This window comes from Neophocaena asiaeorientalis, unplaced genomic scaffold (assembly GCF_003031525.2).
Source record: "Neophocaena asiaeorientalis asiaeorientalis breed wild unplaced genomic scaffold, Neophocaena_asiaeorientalis_V1.1 scaffold137, whole genome shotgun sequence".
NCBI classification, from domain to species: Eukaryota; Metazoa; Chordata; class Mammalia; order Artiodactyla; family Phocoenidae; genus Neophocaena; species Neophocaena asiaeorientalis.
In genome coordinates, this window is record NW_020171804.1 from 657,585 (window position 1) to 669,450 (window position 11,866).

The 11,866-nt window shown below is 50.3% G+C and overlaps 1 long non-coding RNA gene and 1 other non-coding gene across 2 annotated transcripts; both read right to left on the bottom strand.

The window, feature by feature from the left end:
* Window positions 1–2,336: 2,336 nt before the first annotated feature.
* On the bottom strand, window positions 2,337–5,836 carry LOC112398452 (uncharacterized). The gene is made up of 5 exons (XR_003003009.1): window positions 5,678–5,836; window positions 5,291–5,339; window positions 3,951–4,045; window positions 3,408–3,628; window positions 2,337–2,462 (listed from the first exon to the last, which is right to left on the bottom strand). It is a non-coding gene; the product is annotated as an uncharacterized LOC112398452 (long non-coding RNA).
* On the bottom strand, window positions 4,698–4,830 carry LOC112402136 (small nucleolar RNA SNORA9). Its single transcript, XR_003003685.1, has one exon. It is a non-coding gene; the product is annotated as a small nucleolar RNA SNORA9 (small nucleolar RNA).
* Window positions 5,837–11,866: the final 6,030 nt, after the last annotated feature.

The window sequence follows — 11,866 nt, forward strand, 5'->3', positions numbered from 1 at the left end:
TAGCTCGAGACTAGAATAAAATTTCTAACCAAGCGTGATCAAAAGTCTCTTTTTTTAAATTAAGTTTTATTGGAGTACAGCTGCTTTATAATGTGTTAGTTTCTGCTGTACAGCGAAGTGAATCAGCTACGCGTATACATAGATCCCTTTTTTGGATTTGCTTCCCATTTAGGTCACCACAGAGCATTGAGTGGCGCTCCCTGTGCTCTACAGTAGGTCCTCATCAGTCAACTCACTTTTTAAACTCTGAAACATTGTTTGATATGCAAGGGTTTTTCTCCTTCAGAGACTTTAAAACGAATACATATCTAATGAAATTGTTAAGTGCTTATTTTCAAACGCCTGATAAAACCAAGCCTCACAGCACTGTGCCCATTGTTCTGAGGGGACCCTCCCGTCCGGACCAGGCTTTGGCTCCACCCTGCGCCAGGCCTGGGGCTTCTCATGAGCAAGTTCTGGTCAAGTTTCATCCTCTCAGTCTCTGAAGACCCCCTTCGCACCCCTCCCCCTGCCTCTTTGGCTGGTGCTTTTGAAGGGTTTTCCAAACCAAAGCTCAGGAGTACTTGGGGAGTTCTCACAGAGCCTCAAGGTTTCACTTCCCCAATCTCTGGGCCTGGGGTTTGCATTAAATTAACAAGTGAAAAGAATGATGCGGCTGTTCCAGTGAAACTTGAGACATTGAAACCTGAACTCAATAAAATTTTCACGTCATGGGACTTCCCTGGTGGCGCAGTGGTTAAGAATCTGCCTGCAGGGAACATGGGTTCCAGCCCTGGTCCGGGAAGATCCCACATGTGACGAAGCAACTAAGCCCGTGCACCACAACTACTGAGCCTGCGCTCTAGAGCCTGTGAGCCACAACTACTGAAGCCCACAAGCCTAGAAACTGTGCTCCGCAACGAGAAACCACCGCAGTGAGAAGCCCGCGCACCACGACGAAGAGAAGTCCCCACTCGCCGCAACTAGAGAGAAAAGCCTGCATGCAGCAATGCAAAAACCCAACACAGCCAAAGCCAAAAAAAAAAAAAAAAAAGCTTAAAAAAAAATGTTCATGTCACAAAATAGTTTTCTTTTTCCATGTCAAGACTATTCTTAGGTGGGGGGTTGGCCCGTGGGTTAACCAGTCCCAGCTTTAGACCCTGATGCTGTGGCCCTGCACTTAACTGCAATCAGGACTGTGCTCTCCACTGACAGCTTGCACAAAAGATTTGCCACCCAGTGCCTCATTTATCTGAGGCCAATGACAGCTCACCAGAAATCCTTCCCCGTCCTGGGTCTGGCTGGACCTCTGGGTCCACTGGTCTCAGGCAGGACAAATGGTGGCCCTATATGCAGTCTCCCCGGGGTAGGGTCTGACAAGTTGGGGCACAGTGACAGGTGGAACAAACAGGTGGTCAAGTGAGGATGGAAGGACAGCAGGGAGATGGCCCTGGGGGCTGAGGGCAGCAGTTTCACCCTCATTTTCCGACCTAGGTCGATTTCAAGATGCCGCCCTCTGTCCAGTCCCTTCGATGGCCCCTCACTCTGGCCCCCCTTGCTGGTGCCATTGCCCTCTGTAGCAGGTCCCCAGTCCCTTTGTTTCTCAGTTCCCCTATACAACTGTATCCACTTTAGGATTTGCTTTTACCACCTCATCTCAGAGCACCCACACTGTTGTTGGGTTAGTTGCAGGGAAGGGCCCTGCCAAGGTGCCCTGGAGCGGCATGCACCCACAGAGGCCACACAGCTCATCCTGACGGCGCTCAGGAGGAGCCGCCACCTCTCTCTTCCTCATCTGCTCGGGAGGCTGTCAGAAGCGGTTCCCCTGGTACCCGGCTCCGAGCTGTGAGGCTTTATGCCCCCGCCCCCTCAGGGTGTAGCTGCAGTGACTTGCGGTGGAGGGACCTTTCGTTACTTTTCCATTCACAACATCACTAACAAACTGAATGTAAACGTGGCTCACTGAATCTTTTCTAGCTCAGTCGGCCTTGGCCTAACCTGCTGACACTCCTTGAAAAGGTCACAACGGTGAGCTAAATGGGCTTCCACTGTGAAGTCACTTATCAAATGAAACAGATCATGAGGGTGCATCACTCATCCTCAAAGTATCGATCCACACACTGTGTAGATTGGTGTGTAACCGAGTCTGACCCACGCTGGTGAAGAGGACAACAGACAGAGAACGCCATCAAGCCAGTGGAAGCTACTCCAGGAGTGGTGCCCTACCACCCACTCTGCAGTCTCAAAAGCAATGAGAGTGGGAGACACCCCAGGGGCCCCCTCAAACTTGGCTGAAACTCCTTCAAGGAGGGGAGGGCCCTCCTCCTCTTTGTACCTAACAGAAACAGAGGCTGGACTGAACTACAAATTTTACACCGTTCTATTAAATCCTTTGTTTCTCATTCAGGAGATGTCAGAGGGGCCTGGGTCCTGATGTACAGTGAAGATCCTTGTTCTGGAAGCAGACAACACGGCACCGAAACCTGGGGTCAGAGAAGGTCAGTCAGACGTGCATACCTGGTCCTGAGCCACCCACACCTCAGCTGGGCCAAGAACCAGAAATTCCTGACTCCTGGAAGGGGAGCAAGTGAGGATTTGAACCTGCTCAGAGAACTGTGGTGCAAAGGCCTGGGTTCAAATTCTGCTGCACCTTCACCAGGTATGTCAGTGTGGGCAGGTCACCACTTCAGTTCCCACTTCCTCTTCTATAAAAAACAAGGAAACAGGGGTTTCCCTGGTGGCGCAGTGGTTGAGAGTCCGCCTGCCGATGCAGGGGACATGGGTTCATGCCCCGGTCTGGGAGGATCCCACGTGCCACGGAGCAGCTGGGCCCGTGAGCCATGGCCGCTGAGCCTGCGCGTCCGGAGTCTGTGCTCCGCAACGGGAGAGACCACAGCAGTGAAAGGCCCGCGTACCGCAAAAAAAAACACAAAAAACAAGGAAACAACTTGGAGGCCTGCTGTTAAAATAAAGTGATGTGAGGACATAGGCAGGGATTGTTGTAATTGCCAACTGCTGAGTGGCAATAAACAGAAATGAACCTGAGTTCCCACTCCTGACTCCACCATGTGCCAAGAGGCCTCTGTGACAGAGACTTAGTAACAGCCCACCCTTTCCAGGCTGACACACCACTGACCTAGGAGATTCTTGGGGAAAAGGCTGCAGGTTGAATCCAAAACCACAAAGGCAATCAAAATGCCATGCCAAAGAATCAGACCTCCACGAGTCTAGATAGTAGACAACTATCTGTCCACAAAACAGTCTCGGCAGCTTAAAGACAATTCATCTGAGACTCAATCACCCGACTTAAAATATGGGAAGGTAAGAATAAATGGATGGCTTTGAACCTCTTGACAAGGGGACTTATGGAAAATTAACATATAAAATGGAAGTGAAGTGATTTGCTAGGCCAGACCCTGCACACTTACCACTGCAGAGTCCCCAGAAGAACCTGTCATCTTTGGAAGGGATCATCTCTCAGGTGTCTTCTAGCTCTCACACCCTGGGATTTCTGCTGCTGCAGCTGGAGCAGGAACACAGGGCAGAGTCTGTTGGGGGTTGGGAGGCTGTGCTTTCAGGAACTGTGAAGGGTCTGACATACCCCCCCAGCAATGGCACGTGACAAGGTAGCCCATCAGTTACATGGAAGCTGGTAGGAGACACAAAGCAAAGACAGTTGATTATTCACCACAGCAGTAGATAGAGCACCAGCGTTCTCCACCAGCCCCATTTCCCTTCGGGTGACACAAGGGGAGCCAGAAGGCACTCACAATGCAGTGCGCTGCACCACAGAAAAGGCACCCTGAGCACAGGAAAGCCAAATCTTTTACAGTCGACAGTGGGCAGGCCTGCTCTCTGCTCTGGAAGTACTAGCTCGTACATACCCAGGCTGTCTATTTGAACATCTTTGAAAAGAAAGTCAAAGGGCAGCCAGTGCCTCGCTCCTAGGACTGCAGAACCATGAGACTCACCGACAAGTGTCCCGACGGCAGCCCCAGGAGACTGGTGTGTTCAGCATTTGCACTTGGACTGAAGAGAGAGATCCGAATCTGCTAGAAGCCTTGACCTTCAAGGGAGAAGGTGTGGTGTGACCCCCACCATGCAGGAGCATAGGAGCTGTGCTGCCCTGCTATGACCATGCTGGCCATATCCCTGCCTGTACCCAACAGCCCTCGCCCCAAGGCAAGGCCCAGTGGCATTTCCCTAGAACCGAAACTTCCTACCCGCTTCTGGATTCCATTCCTCCCTCCCTCCCTCCATTCCACCACTGCAGAATTTAGCCTTTGCTTCTCTTTGGTTTACCCGCAAATGGTAATGTCCCAAAGGGCAGGGCCCAGCCCTATCATTCCTTTCTACTCTTTATTCCCTGCTGCGGGTCTAACTTCACCTTTACCACTCTCTCTGAGCTTCACTTTCAACTTCTGTAAGGCTTCTGTTTGAAGGATATAATAAAATAATACAATAAAACTGACCACAAGCCTGGAACAGAGCAAACACCCGAAATCCAAAACGACTTTGGCAAAGACATCAACGTTCTCTAATCTGCCCGGCGCAATAGAGTAGCCACTTGCCAAATGTGGCTACTGAGCGTCTAAAAATGTAGGTAGGGGGAATGAAAAACTGAGTTTTAAATTTAACCATATGTGTCAAGTGGTCACCACATCACACAGTACAGGTCTGTATGCTGCCCAGCACACCAGATAGGGAAGGCAGCAGGCAACTGTCTGAAATTTCTATAACCTTGCTCTGGATGGAGCAGGGCAAGGCCTCAAACCGTTTCAAAATTTTTCTTGCAAGCACTGTAGGAATGCACAGGGTCACTGCAGACCCAAGCACGCTGGAGGCTTGCAGCCCACATTCCTTCCAGCCCCTAAAGCTCTGGACAGACAGCCGTACTCCTACTGAGCACCAGCCGGGACCAGAAACTGGGACAAGAGATCACGGGTTGAATTAGGCCTACTTGGGTTTACCCACTGGACACAGATAACTGACCAATAGTAGGAAGGGAAGGACTCCGGACAGCAATCCCTTCTGGCTCAGGGAGTAAGGGAAGGAGCCTTGGGAGAGGCAGCTTTGTCAAGCAGTTGAAAGGACAGGAGTTAACTTTAACTTCATTCCTTACGACCCTGTAAATATCCTTATCGCCACCTCATTACACAAAATCGCCTTTGCTTCCACAGTCTTCGCAGAACTGTAGACCATGACGCAAAAGTTGACTCTATCCTCATTTTACCCCATGAAATAATGGTGGAGAAGAACTGCGGGCCAAGTTCCGGGAACGGGGAGCTGGGGCCGGAGCAGTGTCACTTACCAGGCCATCTTACAGATCATCTGCTGCGGAGCAGTCGAGGGCCGTCCACCTGGAGGGGGCACGGGGTCAGCTCAAGCAAGGTCTCGTGTCGCCTTCCTAGTTCTCGCCCCTTGGGAGGCTATACCCACGAGCCCATTCCTCCCGGCGCTGCCTGCCAAGGCCGCATGTGTACTCCGAACGGGATCCTCAGAAGCTCGGTTAGAACCACCCTCGCGTTTCCCCTCCAACCGCAGGGCGGAACGGCCCAGGCCGAGCACCCGCAACGATCACCGGACCGACGGAGCCAAGAGCGGAATAACTTGGAGACGGCGCGCCCGCTCCAACTGGGCCCGGCGCCCCGCACCTCGCACCCCAGCAAGGCCCGCACGCCCTACGACCCTCACTCACCTGGCCTCAGTAGACGGCAGACACCGCCTGGGACCCTTGATGGCACTGGATGGCCACGACCCCCAGAAGCAGCCTCACCTCGACTGCCACCCATGGGTGCAGCCGCGCACGCTCCCGCCGCCCGCTGGCAGACGCACGTGGCGTCACGTGACCCGCGCGGCCCTGGGAGATGACGTCACGAGGGGCGCCAGGGCGAGGCTGGGCGCGCGTTAGCTGCGCCCCTCGGTAGTCCCTTGTGAAGCCAAGAGCGGAAGTGTAGTAAACCCGTGGAGGCGGGGCGCGCCGCGTTCCTGTTACCCCCGGGAGGAACTGGGGGACCCAGGAAGGTGGGGAAGCGGGCCTCGTAAAGGAACAGGAGGACGGCAGCCAGCGGCGAGCTGGGCGCGGCAGGCTGGTGCAGGCGGAAGGTCGCACAAGTGAGAAGCTGGATGCTTGGTCCTGTTCAGAATAGGGGAAGACACCCCCTTTGCTTTTAGAATTGAATTCTACGCCCTTTTCAAAGGAATGTCAATCCCTAATGGCTAAATATGCCCACGGCTACTCTCACGACTCAGGATTGTTTCCCAAGGGCCTGGGAACACTCCTTCTGAAATGTTATTGTCAAGGGGGAGAAACTCTGATCTCCCAGTGTCCTGGGAGGCTAAGGGCCCACTTGTCACCTGACTCCAAATTGCCCTTAACTATACGGAAGAGTGGAGTTTCTTTCTGTGTTTGCGTCCCTTTTAACTGTGATGCGCATCACATTCTGTCTTTGTGGAGAGGTTCTCTGGGTTGCGAGGAAATTTGGGGTTTAAATATATTTCTTACACGCAGGCAGAGGAAAGCGCATTGGAAGGTACTTAGACTGGAAAGGGCGTGGCTTGTTGGAAATACAGCTAAGCATTAACAGGATTGTAGAGTCTTCAACATGTGGAGCAATGGATAAGAAGTACATATTCAAAGGTCTTGAATATAAGGCTACGAAAGCAAGAACTTGGTTCTGTAAAGAAAAGCTGAGTAATACTTGAAACTCATATTTTATGTATAGCACCTAGTAAATACATTCAAGCAGTTTATAGTATACAAATCCCATTATTTTGTTAAATGTCATGAGACAGATAGGGTGGGAACAGATTGCTCACATGGAGACTAACATTCACCCAAAGAGGTTAAGTGGCTTGCTCAAGGTCTCATAGGCGGCTAGGGCTTGTTTTATCTCAGATCACTGCTCTGTCCATTCTGTCACTCTGCCATGATGTAATCGAGAGAACCAGGAAGGTAACTGGTTATGGAGGGTCAGAACATGGGTGACAGTGTGGGTGTCTATGTGTGACCAAAAAAGGTGGGCTTGCCAAGGACTAAAAGAGGACAGCTTTTTTCTGAGATGATAACCAACAAAATTCCCTAGAAAGGGGAAGATGTTCCATGGAAACTTTTGTCCAAGTAATAAAAAAGGATGCCAAAACATTAAAAACCACATAATCAAAGCTCAATTGCCTTATACTAGGAGGCTGCATGAGACTGGCACAAAGAGAGACAGACCTGTCAGCAATTTCTTAAGTACTTATCAGAATATTGAAAAGAACTTTTTCTAAAACCACATCTCCAAAGAGTAACTCCATTATTCTTCCAAGCCAATTGGGATGTATGCCTGGAAAGAAAAGCAGAGATTTGGCTCTGAAAGAATACACAGAAAGCAATAGGAGCTTCCCCAGTGGCTCAGCGGTTGAGAATCCGCCTGCCAATACAGGGGACACGAGTTCGATCCCTGCTCCAGGAAGATCCCACATGCTACGGAGCAACTAAGCCTGTGCACCACAACTACTGAGCCTGCGCTCTAGAGCCTGCAAGCCACAACTACTGAGCCCACGTGCCACAACTACTGAAGCCCGTGCAGCTAGAGCTCCGCAACAAGAGAAGCCACCGCAGTGAGAAGCCCATGCACCACAATGAAGAGGAGCCCCTGATCGCTGCAACTAGAGAAAGCCTGCACGCAGCAACAAAGACCCAATGCAGCCATAAATAAATTTAAAAAAAAACAGAAGGTAATAAGCAAGGAGGTATCAAAGTAGGGCTTACAAGGTTTCTTTCACGGGAGGCACACAGGGTGGCTCTACTTCCAAGGGGTCGTTAATGATTTAGCGTTGGTTTGGTCCTTTATCATTTACAGGCCTGGAAACTGGATATTATAAATGCATTGAGAATTCACTTGAATCAACTCTAAAGAAATTCTTTTCTTCACTAATTAAGTCAATACTGGATTTGTCACATGCACAGCATGGTATGAAGTATTGCATGGCATATGTCGAAGAACAGCTCAGAGACATCTAGGTAGTTATTTGCTAGCTATTTAGTTCTCGATGGGTGAGAGGGACAAAAAGGAAAAAGCTGCAGTCAGCCTTGGAAACAGTGAAACTGTCCCTCTCCAAGTGCCGATTCACTTAAAAAACATAAAGAGCTGGAATCTTGTAAAGATGTGAGTCCAGGAAACTGTCTTTGAACAGGTCAACTGAGGGTAAATTTTCAGTTGTTCAGGGATTGTTCGAAAACTCTAGCTAGGAAGCATCTGTACAAAGGTGTCTCCACGTGATGTCAGTGCCTTTCCATCTTAGTCTGGCCTGGCGCACATCATTCCTTTCATTAGAACTCTCAGATACAACGAGGAATCCCACACAGTCCCTATCTTTACAGGAACTTAACGATCTAGTACAGGAATGTCCTAACATGGTTAACATCAGAGACATATGAATAAAGTGCTTTGGGAGCGGGGGAGGAAAAAATTTCATCCAAAGATTTAGTGGAAGAGGTGATACTTGAGCTGGGTGATAAAATCTAACAGGTAAGTCCACCAGGGACAAACCAGGTGTCCAAGGAAGTTTGTTTTATTAATCTCCTGCAACAAGGGAGAATCCCAGGGAATTCTGGGCTGCCTCTCGTTACAAGAGTAGAAAAGGGGTATTGTAGGGTTTGGGATTGCACTGAATAATTCTGAGGAGAGGAGAGGAGAGGGGAAGTGAGGATCAGCTCTAGATTGCGGCTTTCATGAAGTGCAGGCAGTTCAATAACTGGGTCCCAGTCATTTTTGTTCATGGGATGGGGCCACAGAGCAGGCTAGGGAAGTAAGTGGTAAGAAAGCAGTAATCACGAAAAAGAAGGAGGTTGTTGGGACACTTTACAGCCGAGGTGTGACCTTGGCAGAAATATTGTTCTCAATTAACACTGCAGCTAGCCTTATGTCTGTTACGAGAGACTGACTACACAGACAATGGTCCGACCATTTATAGAAATAGCATTCTGACCCACAAACCGCAGCAACCAGCCCAGGGAAACAACCCCTTCTCTACAGTAGCCCACCCAGGAAGCTGGCTGTTGTTAAGTCAGACTTGGGGGGAGTCAGACTGCTATCTCTAGTGACAATCCAGGAAAGCAAATGATAACCTCCAAGCAAGCCAAATGGCCAGAACTTGGTCAATAATTTACAGCTTCCCTAATTTTTGTTCCCACTTCTAAATTAGGACCAACCAGAGAAAGCCCTACACAGTCCTCCAATCAATCGCATGGATACCCCACTTCTAGGTAGCCCGCCTCCAGCCTCCCCAGGTCACACCCCCGACTTTTTCACTAGGAAGCTCTCCCACTCCTCTGCCTGCCTTTGGGTCTCTGCCAGATGCACATGATGGTGGCTGACTCCTTCACTATAGCCAGCTCTGAACAAATAGCCTTTGCCTGTTCTCATTTAGTTGGTCCTCCTTCATTTCCAAAATTATCACCATCTGATTATTAGTAGGCAAAATTTTACTTGAAGCCTGGACTTGTGTGTGTGGAAATAAGGCAAAGGCGTTCTAATGGGTAGGAGCAGCCTGAGGAGGGTCAGCCTGGGATCAGGTTGTGAAAAAATAGGGAATACATATATTAGTCTCTACCCCGGGTTCCTAGCACAGAGCTCCCACATCGCTTGAAATTTCCTGGGTGAAAGGAATGTCTTTGTTCTAATGAGGCAACTCTGGGTGGGCTCCCAGATGGTTACTGGATGGGAGCTGGTCACCAGAAAGACCATGATTAGGAGCTTGAAATTTTCAGCCCCACCTCCCCATCCTCCAGAGACAAAATAGAGTTAATAATTGATCATGCCTATATGATGAAGTCTCCATAAAATTCCAGTAGTATGGGGTTCGGAGATCTTCTAGGTTGCCGATCACGTGGGGGGTGGCTGGGAGAATGGTGTGTTCAGAAGACAGCTCTATACCCCTTCCCACATACCTTACCCTAAGCATCTTTTTTTTTTTTTCTTTTGCGGTACGCGGGCCTCTCACTGTTGTGGCCTCTCCTGTTGCGGAGCACAGGCTCTGGACGCACAGGCTCAGCGGCCATGGCTCACGGGCCCAGCCGCTCTGCAGCATGTGGGATCTTCCCGGACCGGGGCACGAACCCGTGTCCCCTGCATCGGCAGGCGGACTCTCAACCATTGCGCCACCAGGGAAGCCCTTAAGCATCTCTTTTATTTGTATGTTTATCTGTATCTTTATCATATCCTTTTATAATAAACTGGTAAACAGTAAGTAAAGTGTTTTCCTGAGTTCTGTGATTCATTCTAGCATATTAATTGCACCCAAGCAGGGGGTCCTGGGAACCTCCAATTTATAGCTAGTCAGAAGCACAGGTAACAACCTGGACTTTCAATTGTCATCTGAAGTGGGGGGCAGGGCAGTCTTATGGGACTGAGCTGTTTTGCTCTCTCCAGGTAGATATTGTCAGAATTGATTTAAAATGTAGGACAGGACTTCCCTGGTGGTGCAGTGGTTAAGAATCCGCCTGCCAATTCAGGGGACACGGGTTCGATCCCTGGTCCGGGGAGGTCCCACATGCCGTGGAGCAACTAAGCCCGCACACCACAACTACTGAAGCCCGTGTGCCTAGAGCCCATGCTCCGCAATAAGAGAAGCCATCACAATGAGAAGCCCAAGCACTGCAACTAGGGAAAGCCCACGCGCAGCAATGAAGGCCCGATGTAGCCTAAATAAATAAGTAAATAAAATAAAACAAACAGTAGGTATAAGGAGCAGCTACTGTTCTGAGGGCTGTCTAGGGAAGACCCCCTCCCCCTCCTCCCAGGGCTGAGGGCCAGACTTCGTTGGAGAGAGAATAGCTTCAGCTCACCGAATGGCAGAGAAGTGCTGGCAGAACTGGCTGAAGTCCACCCTCTGGAAAACTGTTCATGCAGGTGTCTTGCTGACCACTCGGATATAAAACTTCCCAACGTGGGTGCTGGAGGGATATGCCAGCTGCTGGGTACTGGGTACTGCTTGGCAGCCCCTCACTGCAGAGCCAGGTGCTTCGGAGAACCTAGAGCTGGAGAAGCTACCCTTGATGTAGGGAGGTAGGCGCTTCAGAGGCCTCTTTCTGCAGGTGCCTGCCGAGAAAGCTCACTGGAACCAGGTGGCAAAGCCCCTTCCTCCTGCACTGCCTCCCAGACGTTTCTCCTGGCAAAGCTTCACACTGGGCCACCTGGCAAAGCAGGAATGCTCAAAGGGCCCAGCTCCATCCCGAAAAGAGAAATGAGAGTGAATGTGGAGCTGAGAGACAATATATTGACCACTGGCACAGGAGACAGTATTCTTTTTTTTTTTTTTTTTTTTTAGGAGACAGTATTCTTAAAAAAAAAAATCAATTGAGACAAATACTGGTTTGGTGTCAGTTTACATTCTAGCTGTGCTGCAAGGTTCTTACTGCCAGCTTAGTCTAGTGGCAAAATAGTGGGACTGCTGCTGCTGACTCCAGTTTGCAGTGTGCTTTTGGGCAAACCAACCCATTGGGACCTCATCTGTAAAAGGTGGCAGTTATTTCTGACTGTTAAGTTTCCACCTTTTATTCTGATAGGGTCCGGACGGGCTCGCTGTTGTATTTAAACTTTCCTGACGGGTTTGCCTAAGGAAGTCTGACATTGGAACAGACGAAGTCTTAGAAAAAAGCTTCACTGTGGCCGCAGGAATGGAAGGCAAAACGAGAAAAGAAAAGGGAGTGGGTCCTGCGTCCCTTCCCCAAGGCCTGGCTCCTCCAGGAGGCCCCGCCTTCGGTTTCCCGCAGGCCACGCCCTTCTACTCTCGCCGGCCACTCCCATCCGAGGCCCCGCCCCTTTTGTCAGCCCCGCCTTCCCCTCCCACAAGCCCCCTCCTATAGCCCCACACTCCACCCTCTTCCCCTCCTCCCCTT